Source organism: Haliotis rufescens, unplaced genomic scaffold, assembly GCF_023055435.1.
Source record: "Haliotis rufescens isolate VD_foot unplaced genomic scaffold, xgHalRufe1.0.p SCAF_4, whole genome shotgun sequence".
Classification (NCBI taxonomy): Eukaryota; Metazoa; Mollusca; class Gastropoda; order Lepetellida; family Haliotidae; genus Haliotis; species Haliotis rufescens.
The window spans coordinates 52555172-52564701 of NW_025964112.1; the positions used below are offsets into that span (position 1 = coordinate 52555172).

The 9530-nt window shown below is 42.9% G+C and overlaps 1 long non-coding RNA gene across 1 annotated transcript; it reads right to left on the minus strand.

The window, feature by feature from the left end:
- Window positions 1-545: 545 nt before the first annotated feature.
- Window positions 546-9530, minus strand: LOC124110995. The gene is made up of 4 exons (XR_006857364.2): window positions 9328-9530; window positions 6454-6550; window positions 5306-5383; window positions 546-626 (listed from the first exon to the last, which is right to left on the minus strand). It is a non-coding gene; the product is annotated as an uncharacterized LOC124110995 (long non-coding RNA).

Sequence of the window (9530 nt, forward strand, 5' to 3'; positions counted from 1 at the left end):
AGTTTAGCCAAAATTAAAACAAACAAATATTCTACGATTAAAAACCTGGTATATATAAATTACTTTGAATGAAGTGGGTTTACGCACCCTCTCAGTCGATACAAAGTGACTGGTCGAACGAGCACCATCCCCGCCACGTTGGAAACCAGTGATTGATATAATGAGCATCGATCCACGCAATTGGGACCGATGACCTGCTTCAACCAAGTCAGCGAGCCTGACCACCCAATCCCATTAGACGCCTCTTACAATAAGCAAAGTCGCCTTTTACGATAAGCATAGTCGCCTTTACGGCAAGCATGGGTTGCTAAAGACCTATTCTACCCCGGATCGTCACGGGCCATGTTGGTCAAGGACGTTTACTAAAGACATAATGCAAACAGACCAAGGATCATAACCGGGTCCAACCGGGGATTCGAACTCACGGATGTAACTAAGGGGGGTAACTTTGCACATGGAATTTAGGAGCTACGACCATTGGATAACCCTGTCGCTACATACGTTTGGTGGTATCACACTTAAGAAAGCATAAACAACGACCAAAACACAGTTTAATGTTTAATGAGCATCGTTGATGAATACCATGCCTTGTACTCTAGTGATGAGGATGTCCATATCCAGTTCATCTGCAAAAGAAAAGAATGGTGGGCGTGAGCGAGGTATCATTGTATTCCTGCAACGTGTTTAACTTTAGATGAAACAAGCAATTCAATGCAGAACCTCCAGGAAACTGCAAAAGCGGTCCCATTTACCATGCCCACTGTTTACCCATGTGAAAGAAATGTTGCATAGAACAGCCTCGTTTAAGAAACGTGGGATACATTTAAAATGGTTTAGACATTTATAACACTAGATCTTATGTCCTAAATAGGAAAGTTTAGTGAGTGATTGAGTGAGTATGGTTTTACGCCGCTTTTAGCAATATTCCAGCAATATCACGGCGGGGGACACCAGAAATGGGCTTCACACATTGTACCCATGTCGGGAATTGAACCCGGGTCTTCGGCGTGACGAGCAAACGCTTTAACCACTAGGCTACCCGACCGCCCCTGGAAAGTTTAGAGTACTGGGACTCTTGTCAAATAGGTCTTCAGCAACCCATGCTTTCCGTAAATAGCGACTTTGCTTGTCGTAAGAGGCGACTAACGGGATCGGGTGGTCAGGCTCGCTGACTTGGTTAATACATGTCATCGTATTCCAATTGCTTGGATCGATGCTCATGATATCACTCACTGGATTGTCTGGTACAGATTCGATTATTCACAGACCACCGTCATATAGCTGGAATATTGCTGAGTGCGGCGTTAAACAACAAACCAACCCCAGTTGTTGGGGTAAGGGTATTATATGTTCTCTCTTCAAGTCTGGCTGTAAAAATTACCCAAACACCAAAAGAGGTATTTCTCTCATAGACTCAACCTGTAGAGTATTAACGTCTATTTTGAATAGCCGTCTACATAACTGGTGTGAGTATCATGATATTATTAATAAACAACAAGCTGGTTTAGGGCTCAGTGATTCACTATTGACAACATGTTTTCATTGCAGGTCAGACTTCAAAAATACATTGGTAAGAAAAGAGACAGATTTTACTACCTCTTCATTGACGTTTCAAAAGTATTTGACTCTCTACTGTCTACTGTAGACATGTCTACTGCATTCACAGTGTGAAGTTGGTATTGAGGGTAATTTTCTGGATAAAATGACATTAATGTTTAATAATTTATCTGCTTGTGATAGAACCTTTAAACATTGGCACCCGTCAAGGGTGTGTTTTAAGTCCACAAGTTTTTATTATATTTTCAAACAAGTCATGAAACCTTATGGAAAGAGAGGGTGGTCAATGTATTACTGTTACCTCTTCTATTAATCGACACGTGTTCACTACTGCAGATAATGATAACTGTACTTGAAAATCTTTGTAAACATTCTTGGCATGAAATAATTTGAATAAAACGAAGATTATTGTCAAGTGATACAAATAAGGAAGAGACATTTTGGATGGCAACTTCTTTATAATGAGGAACACAACGTTTATGAATATATATAACTTACTCCTTCATTCAGGTGAAGTGACATGATAAAGGAGTAAGCATGTCTTCCGAAACGCTGTGTTCCTCATAATTAAGAAGTTGGCATAAAAAATTCTCTTTCTAAAGATTATTGCGTTTAGAAATGGTGGTCATATGAAGAGAGGTTTTATTCTAGCCCCGATCTTCACTGGTCGACTAGGTATAAGGACAAGTTTTCAAGTCTTCATTGTCCTGGTGGTAAATTGGCTCAATTGCTGATCTTACTTACTTACTTAAGTTGGAGATTTTACGTGCGCTTTCCGACTGTGAGCGTATGTCGCACACGCGCCCGCCAGGTCATTTAGTGTATTTGCCGAAAGGGACGGAAGTATTTTGCAATTCGATTGGGGGCTTTAAGGGAAAAGCTTATAGAGGAATTTTGAAATTTGGAGATTTGGAATGTATGCCAGGGGGCGGAGAGATTAAGGGATGCGTGGATGTTGTTGGAGTTTGTGAGTTTTTCCTATTAAATAATATGTTTATTTTGGGAGAGTTTATATGCGATTGATTAAGTCTGTTTTGATTAGGTATTTGCCAAGGGCTTTAAAGTTAGACGTGTTCTTTTGTGGGTTTAAAATTGTCAATAAAGTTAATTCGGGGTTTGAGTTTAGTGAGTTTTGGAGTGTTGTTCTGTGTGTTTTGTAGTGTGGGCAGTGAATGAATAAATGTTCTGTGGTTTGCTGATGAAATCCCAGGCACTTTAATCCTAAATGCACTTTTCCATGGGGACCTCATCAAGTCCTGGATCTGCGTGCGTGCTAAGCATGATCTCTCTAATGCTGCAGATGCGGTAAGAGTCAAAATGTAGATAGAGGCGCTGTAGACGCCAGGGGAGGCGCTGTAGACGTTAGGGGAGGCTCTGTAGACGTTAGGGGAGGCTCTGTAGACGCTAGGGGAGGCGCTATCACAAGGGCAAGAGCCACCTCAGGCGCAACCTCAAGAGGAGGGCTGACATTTAACAAAGCGCACGGTGAAATAGAGGCGCGCCAGGCTCCGGAGTGTCAACAACTGCACCAAGTATTTACGTGGAACCTTAGCAACGGGGCAACTTGAGCAGGAGGCGTCATGGCTGGAACTGTGGTCAGTATGATACTATGACAGCACTAGCCACTGTCACAGCACTGTGACCAAACCACGACGCAGTTGTAGAAGTCATTGGCGATGCCCTGCCTGCAACACAAACGACTGGGGGCGTAACATGGCTTAGTGTTCGATATCGAGGACGGGGCATTCTTGAACGCTTTCTGTATCGGGAAATCCAGAGTGGGGGCCAATAAGGCCCTACCAAAACCATTTGCGTCTGAGTAGAGCTTGCAGTAGAAACGATTACGCATGTAGACCTTCCCATGGGATTGCCATCGTGTCACTGTCCGGTGCCGACCAAGGTTGTTGTAACAACTCCCCCAGGACTGACTGCTTCCAGTTGGCGTCTTCTAAGCTAGTCCGCTCCTGGTAATGGTGAATGATCCCATGATAGTCACCCTTTCCCCGAGGTACCTTGACACAGCAAAGCCCGCCGATAGTAAAATGGCATCTTCTGACGTCTTGGGATACACCAGTTCACTCACGTGTCTTGAAGCATCAAGCGCAAGGGGAGGCGCCACACGAGGCCAAGGCGGAGGAAGAAGCACACCGGTCGAAAGTGCAGGCCTTGAAGAAGCGGGAGGCCAGTTGATGCGCCACAGCGAGCGTAGCCCCCAGGGAAGCGCCAGCAAAGGCGCAGACCGCTGTAAAAGCATCCACAAGACCACCGCAACAGGTGCTACTCCAGGCAGAGAGGAGACAAGACCTGTCTTGGGGATCCCTGTTCCATCCCTTGTCCATCGACTTCTTGGAGTGGGCCTTGCGCCTGTCACAAGGTGCCTCTTGGGGCATCTGTCCAGGAAGACCATCAGAGGGAAAGCACCATAAAGGAAGTAAGAGTGTGGTTTAACGCCGCTTTTAACAGTATTCCGAAATATCACGGCGTGTCAGCTTAATGTGGGAGGAAGCCCGAAGTGATGCAGGTCTCAGACGTTTACCACCTCGGTGAAACCCACGAGCACGGGTATGGTGCTGACAAACCTAGAAACATAATCGGGGCGAACTGGGATTTGAACCACCAATCATAGGTTTCTGGCGTGCCCAAGGGACGCAACTCTGCACAGCGAATCGCGGCGCCTTAGACGACTGGGCCCCCCTCCCCCCCCAGTTATATCTGAAGCGACAAGGAGTCTTGTTGGGAAAAGGCAAGGCTAACTCTTAGTCACTGAAAATATATAACAGTGATATAAACTGACAACTACATGTAACTTGAAAAGGAGCCCCAGTGAGATCGGAGATTCAGACAAGTCAAAAATCTAGACTTGCGGAAGCGAAAAATAATATCATGGTTCAAGTGCTGTGAGACATTTGGAAAAGGCGTCGGTGGAAGGCGCTCGTCGCATCATGCAGGACACCACGGCTCCTCGAGAGGCGCTGATCTTAGTTACTGACACAAACGCAGCCATAGAGGTTGCATTAGACGTCTAGGTCATCGTATGTATCGGCGTTATTGAGACGTGCACTGTCTGTTGTCTATTCCTCCTCTGTAGGTAGACAGGCGCCTCAGCGTCAGTCAGCACCCATCTTCCCGAGGCAAGTGAGTTAACTGACTATAAAAGTCCGAACAAGGCTGGACTTCCTGGGCTCGATCGTAGCGCCACCAGTGGCTATTACGAGTTATGTCCCTTCTATGCCTCTCCTATGGACCAATCAGATTCATGCTCTCGTATCACTTGCATTTGCTTCAAACAAAACGGCGGCGCCCAGTCAAGACGATCTGATCGATAATAAAGATCTATATATTGTGATAAAATGAGTCTTACATCGCGAATTGCATCAAATCACGTGAGCACCTTGATTAAAAACATGGAAAGATTTAGAAAATATCTGTTGACAACGAGTTAGCGTAGCACACGCTTTGCAAATCCTGCAATCGACCGAAATCTGCATGACAATATACGAACCGGATTTCGATTTAGGAGTGCGATTTTGATTGGACTATGCATAGACTCGTTAGTCAAGACAAAATGTAACTCCATTATACCAGCCTAGAAACTGGACTTTTGTAGTGAGTTAACTCTCTTGCCTCGGGAAGATGGTCAGCACCTTGCTCTCGCAGCATCTGCTACCAATATTTTCATGAATTGACTCAGCCAACAGAACGGGGGGTTTCCGGTATAACAGGGTCCGCACTAACGGATTTATTTTACCTGCTATATTTTCACCAACAGGTCACTCGACGTTTGTTCACGTACCAATCAGCATTGCAGCCTCCGCAGTAATTGGGTCTGGAAACACGAGGTTGTTTAATGATACATGAATACTGTACATTATGAAATTAATGCGTTACCAAATTAATGCGAGTGTCGACCTCAAGGCTAAATGAGTAATGACATTTATGGCAATAGACCCGCCTTTGAAGTATAAGAACTAATAAACAAAACAATAAGACCAAGAATTCAATGATGGAGAAATATCAGTTCGATATGGTTGAGGGGGAAATATAGGAAATGGTCGTCCCTAGGAGTGGCCACCATGAGAAACATAAATGTACATATCGCACTATTCAATGGTCTATTCAATCGTGTACACTTATGCATTTTACTGTACCATGCACTCGCTAACAGTTCACACCAATTCCTCTTGAGGGATTAAATTATCATTGAATAACAACAATTCCAGTTTCTGTCATTTCCGACTTTGGTCTTCAAAACGACAACTATCCTATAATACCTCCAACGCTCCATATAACAACATTACCAGAGTAGCTGGTTGGGTTGCCATGTTCGGGGGGTAAAAGTTATGAGGTTTTCGTAGGCGTTTTGGGGCAGGGGTGGCCCAGTAGTCTAAGGCGCCGGATTCGCTGTGCAGAGTTGCGTCCCTTGGGCATGCCAGAAACCTATGACTGTCGGTTCGAATCCCGGTTCGCCCCGATTATGTTTCTAGGTTCGTCAGCACCATACCCGTACTCGTTGGTTTCACCGAAGTGGTAGACGTCTAAGACATGCATCACTTTAGACTTTTCTCCAACATTAAGCTGACACGCCGTGATATAACTGGAATACTGTTAAAAGCGGCGTTAAACTCAACTCAACTCTTTGGACCCACTCTACAAAGAAACACCGGTTATGCGGGGTCTCTTTGAGCAAGGTATATTTGTATGTGTTAGGCTAATTATTTACTCCAATGGGTACTAGGTTGTGTGAGATTCCATTCTGACAGAATGAGCATGCTTTCTGTGGAAGTGAGAAAGAATATATCCGTTGGCTAGGTTACCAATGTAGCATCATGGGATACAGCGTCATATTAATATACCTTACCCATAATACAGTGCAATCAGTCAACCGGAAATACATACACGCAGCGTGCGGCAGGAAATATTGGGCAACGGGTAAACTGGCATGGGTTGACAAAACACTTCACGACTGGTTTTCCATACGGGCACTGCTGTCCTCCTGGAATAGAATGATTACATACAATGCAATCATGAAGCTATCGCCTGTCATAGTAAATTAATCAGGTGTTTTGTGTGAGTAACATTAGTGGCGGTAGAAACAGATGGGTATCAATTTGTAGTACTGGTCAATGGCAGCACATGATTAAACAACTAGAGAAGGTATATCAAGTGCTGTCGTGGTCAACCGGTCGAGCTTTCCAGAATGGTTTTGTACTAGAACTAGAGTTATCTGCCCTTTTTGCACACGGACATGACAGGCTTGATCTTTCAAGAAGTTTCTGGATTGGACAGCTTCTCGAAAGTCCATACGCGGGCGAGACGATGTATCTTTGCGACCTGTTTTGCTGGATTTAATAATCGACACAAAGCGTTACGTAGATGTAAATACGAAATAACAAAACAACTGGAAAAGTACTAGTCTGGATTTGCTAGTTTTATCTCAGTGCTCAATACAAAATTTACTTTACAGGAGGTAATTTGTAGCCACTTTCAACATTCAAAAATAAAACTAAGTCCAAATTGACATGGCAGAAACAGGCTATAGGCATTATGGAAATTAGCCTGGAAAAAAGTTATCAAAACAACCATTAAAATACCAGCTTTGTTTATGTACATAATAATAATGACATGTAAGTTGTTGTTTGAGAAGGGAATATGTTACTTTTACGTTCTGATATTTTGACGATGATTCACTATCCCACAATGCCACTCACAAATCACTAACCACTGACAAATCACATGCACGTGGGTTTCAAGCACCTGTTTTCACCTGTCGTCAAGGTGTCATAGGTCATGGACAATCACCTTGATCTACTAACACCTGGTTATGCTCAGTTTCACAATAGTCTGTTTTGTTCATATTTTTACACACTTTTACGTGTAAAACGACATAAAAACCTTTGATACACTGTATTTGTGCCAAGGCCCAATTAGTACTAATTGAGTTGTTTGAATATTTATATATTTTGTATGTTAACTGCATTTATTTAAAATATGAGATCGAAAAAACAGTTTTTTTCATTTCCGTGAGTACTTTAGTTTATAATCAACGTACCAGCTCTGGTTTGGATACTTATTTGGATGCACCGAATTTCTGCCAGCTTCCAACACTATTCTGGATTAAAGTACAGAGACAGGTCTCTTTCAAGATATTCAACAAAGCAACATTCTGGACATCCTTGAAAACAGTAACATTAATTCGAGGGCATGTTACTTATTGGCGCTGCCACATATTTGACGAATATTATTGTCTTCTGGGCGGTGGGGTAGTCTAGTGGTTAAAGCGTTCGCTCGTCACGCCGAAGACCAGGTTTCGATTCCTGACATGGGTACTATGTGTGAAGCCCATTTCTGGTGGTCCCCCGCCGCGATATTGCTGGAATATTGCTAAAAGTGGCATAAAAACATACTGATGTTATTGTCTTCTTTATTTTAAACCTAAAACTGGGTGGTTAAATAACATTTTATTGACTATTCATTGACTCTATTATTATATGAATAATTGTTTGATTAATGTAAATATTATGTGTAAAATATTCATATTTTTAACACTGTAGATTGTTACCACATTTAATGCCATTCCGTCCAGCCATTGTGTCAGTGCCATAATTGTTCGTTTCAATTCTAGACAATACAACATGTGTTGCTGAGATATGACTTGTCAACAAATTAGTTTTTAGGCCTTTCCATTTAATTAAAATTGAAAACACTTATCATGTATACCACTATGACTGTGTCAACTTAATTCCTCTTGTTTAATTCAGAATAATAACCAATGTCTAAGAGGTCGTTGCTGTGAAAACATATCACTAGTTTTGTTTTCATGATATGTTTTATTACATATTTATTTAAACTCAAATGTGTCATGATCTCATTCCCGATTCTGAAGGTACCACGTGCAGATTACAATTTGTGAGTGAGTGAGTGAGTATAGTTTTACGCCGCTTTAAGCAATATTCCAGCAATATCACGGCGGGGGACACCAGAAATGGGTTCCCCAATTGTGCCCATGTCGGGAATCGAACCCGGGTCTTCGGCGTGACGAGCGAACGCTTTAACCACTAGGCTACCCGACGGTCCCTACAATTTGTGTCACCTTCTGAGCTACTATATGCGCTTTTCGACAGTATATATGAACTTGCATCACTAGGAAGCTATGCTACAACATTTCTTCGTGCCGTGTTGATCCTCTGGATCAAAGTTATCTTTTTCGTATTAAAGTGTCACACAGAGTAAAACACAAGTGTGACAATACAAATATTCAATAATTAAAAGTATACAATGTCTGCCACAAGGTCTATGACACACACAGCTCATATATTCAAATATGTATAAAATAACAAGATGCATATATAGAGATATAGATATAGATTCCCATGGTTAACATTTAAGAGAAAGGTGGGGTTATTTACAAACTTTACATATTCTGTCTTGAAAAGCAGTCTTTGGGCGAGCAAATATCTCTAGTTCTGGGGGCACGGGTGGCCCAGTTGTCTAAGGCGCCGCGATTCGCTGTGCAGAGTTGCGTCCCTTGGGCATGCCAGAAACCTATGATTGTGGGTTCGAATCCCAGTTCGCCCCGATTATGTTTCTAGGTTTGTCAGCACCATACCCGTGCTCGTGGGTTTCACCGAAGTGGTAAACGTCTGAGGCCAGCATCACTTGGGGCTTTCCCCCCACATTAAGCTGACACGCCGTGATATAACTGGAATACTGTTAAAAGCGGCGTTAAACCCAGCTCACTCATTCACTCTGTATTTCTTATACAGCACCTACCTGCCACCAAAGTGAACAGTGCAAGCATAAGTATAGCGACGGTCTTCATATTTCCTGCTTTCGCCAATATTTTCCAAACCAAGCGCTGTTACACGATTTCTGTGCGTGTGCAGACTTTATACAGAGACAGATGGTGTTGCTTGTTCTTCACGTGCTGGATTTGCGTCATTAACATAGTTTCACACACCCTGCGGCTGTCGTGC